This window comes from Trichechus manatus, unplaced genomic scaffold, assembly GCF_000243295.1.
Source record: "Trichechus manatus latirostris isolate Lorelei unplaced genomic scaffold, TriManLat1.0 scaffold00218, whole genome shotgun sequence".
NCBI classification, from domain to species: Eukaryota; Metazoa; Chordata; class Mammalia; order Sirenia; family Trichechidae; genus Trichechus; species Trichechus manatus.
Window position 1 is genome coordinate 1,975,313 of NW_004444154.1, and position 2,941 is coordinate 1,978,253.

The window sequence follows — 2,941 nt, forward strand, 5'->3', positions numbered from 1 at the left end:
ATATTGTGGTGGTTTGCATGTTGCTGTGATGCTAGAAGCTATGCCACCAGTATTTAAATACTAAGAGGGTCACCCATGGTGGGTAAGTTTTAGCAGAGCTTCCAGACTAAGATAGACTAGGAAGAAAGGCCTTGCAATCTACTTCCAAAAGTTAGTCAATGAAAAGATTACCTACCTGCCCATTGCCATTGAGTTGATTCCGACTCATAGTGACCCAATACGACAGAGTAGAACTGCTCACAGTTTCCAAGGCTGTCAAATTTACAGAAGCAGACTGCCACATCTTCCCCACGAAGTAGCTGGTGAATTTGAACCACCAACCTTTCAATTAGCAGCCTAGTGATTAACCACTGCACCACCAGGTCTCCTTTAATGAAAAGCTATGCATCACCAAAGATTCTATGGAAAATCCTAATCAAAAGGCAGAAAATACAGAACAGAACTTCAAAGTCTCATGGAATTCAGAATTTCTGGAGTCATGGAGGCTGGATGAACCACTGTAACTACTGCCCTGAGATAATCTTTGAACTTTAAACCTTAAACCAAAAATATCCCTGAAGTCTTATTAAAACCAAACAACAGTTCAGCTTAACTAGTAAAGAATGTCTGCCTTGAGCATTGTGCTATTTTAAGAACTATCTATATAGAATCAAATTGACAACAGCAATTCAAAAGATTAGATAGGGCATTTCTTCTTCCCTCAGTCTCTGTATCTTTCACCGAGCCTCCAATGGCACCATGTTGGGGCAGAGCATCCAAAGGTTTACCAACTCCGTGGTCCAAAGGAGCCACTATGAGTAGGGCCTAGGGAAGAATTTGCCATTTTCAATGGAAAACAAGTGGTGATTACTAATTATGATGGCTGTATACTTTGGATCTGGATTTGCTGTACATTTCTTTATAGTAAGACACCAACTGCTTAAGAAATAAGGATGTTTAAATTCATCCAAGAAACAGATAGGAAGAGTGCTGTAAGAAGTGCAACCTCTGAAAAATGGATCAAACTCTATTGAACTCATATAGCATACTGGTTATGTTTGTAAATAAATTTATTACATCAAAAAAGATTAGATAGGAAACTTAGGGGGCTGTGAGTTTATGTTAATTGGGAGGAACAATTCAAAAAGGAGGATGAGAATGGTTGCACAACTTGAAGAATGTAATTAATGTCACTGAATTGTGCACATAGAAATTGTTGAATTGCTGTATGTTCTGCTCTGTATATTTTCAACCACAACAACAAAAAATAAAATAAGTTATTTTTTTTAAAAAAGAACATTGTCTGACTCACCTGCCTTGAACACATCATAAGGATGGATCAATCACTCAAGGAGGACAACATGTTTGGTGAAGCAGAGGGCCAGTGAGCGCGAGGAAGACCCTCAGTGAGAAGGATTGGGACAGTGGCTACAACAATTGACTCTAACGTGCCAGCTATTGTAAAGATGACACAGGACCAGATAATGGTTTTCTCTATTGTGCACTAGGTTACCTACTATGCATGAGTCATAGTTGACTTGACAGCAGTTATCGATTTAATCTATCCATCCATCTTTCCTTCCTTCTTTCATCTATTTATCTACTGCAGCTATGTCTGAACATTTATGTATTAAAATGTTATACATATTATTTTAAATTATATTGATTTGTCTCTGAAATTATATGTGTAGGTGGGCTGCATTATCTTTTCAGTAAAATGAAAATATTATGAAATATTTTTTATAAAAAGTGGGCATAAGATGGTAAGTCACTCCTTTCAGACAGTTAACCTGGACCCAAGAGTCCCTGACTAATGTTTGTTTACCTGTTTATTGTCTGTATAAAAACTAATTTCTCACAAACTCTCTGATCTATTTCTTCTAGATCAAGATTTCTCAATATTCCTTAAACCAAGACTTTTTTGACTAACATGAAAATGAATCTCTCTCTCTTTCTCTCTCTCATACACACACACACACATACACACACACACACACACACACACACACACACACACGATTTTGCTATGAGTTTCCCATCCCAGCAGCAGGCCTCCCTCTGATAATCACTGCACAGGCTCCTTGAGGGGCCAAATAGTCTGATACATCTCTGTACCCACCTCTCCCCGAAAGTGCCTAGAACAAGGCTGACCACTTAATATATATTTGGTTTATTTCGTGTGTTATTGCACAAAACAGAAGGAAATATTGCCTGCAATTAATGTCAACTTGTTCAAATTTCTGACTCATTGCTTTCTAACCTCCAAAGAAAATTGTATGTACCTCAACACCTCCTTCCATGCACATAGATAAGCCAAGAGCCCGAAGAATTCTCCTACAATACAAATTAAATTTAAAAATAATACAAATTCAAATTTAATGCAATTTTGCACAAAACCAATTTGATTGCCTACAAATATTCAGAGGGCATCATATCAGTATTTTTTAATAACAGCAGTTTATGAAGCATCTTTATGTGTGGCGAGGACTCACCTTTAGTGCATTGGGTACTTTACATAATTTATCACAATGCTCACTCACAACAACTCCCTGAGGTAGCTGTTATTATCCCCATTTCACTGATGAGAAAATTGAGTGAGAACAAGGTATTAACAGGTAGGAGGTTGTCTTAGTCATCTAGTGCTGCTCCAACAGAAATACCACAAGTGGATGGCTTTAACAAAGAGAAGTTTATTTCCTCACAGTAAAGTACACTAAAGTCCAAATTCAGGGCATCAGTTCCAGGGGAAGGCTTGCTTTCTTTGTCGGCCTTCTTCTCATCAGTGTTCCCCCAGACTAGGAGCTTCTCCATGCAGGGACCCCGGGTCCAAAGGACACACTCTGCTCCTGGTACTGCTTTCTTGGTGGTATGAGGTCTCCAATTCTCTGCTTGCTTCCCTTTCCTTTTATCTCTTGTAAGGTAAAAGGTGGTGCAGGCCACACCCTAGGGAAACTCCCTTTAC

General features: G+C 38.7%; 1 pseudogene; it reads left to right on the top strand.

Annotated features, from left to right (window-relative positions):
- The first annotated feature begins 738 nt into the window (after positions 1 to 738).
- Positions 739 to 930, top strand: LOC111822852 (cytochrome c oxidase subunit 7C, mitochondrial pseudogene; annotated as a pseudogene).
- The last annotated feature ends 2,011 nt before the right edge of the window (positions 931 to 2,941 follow it).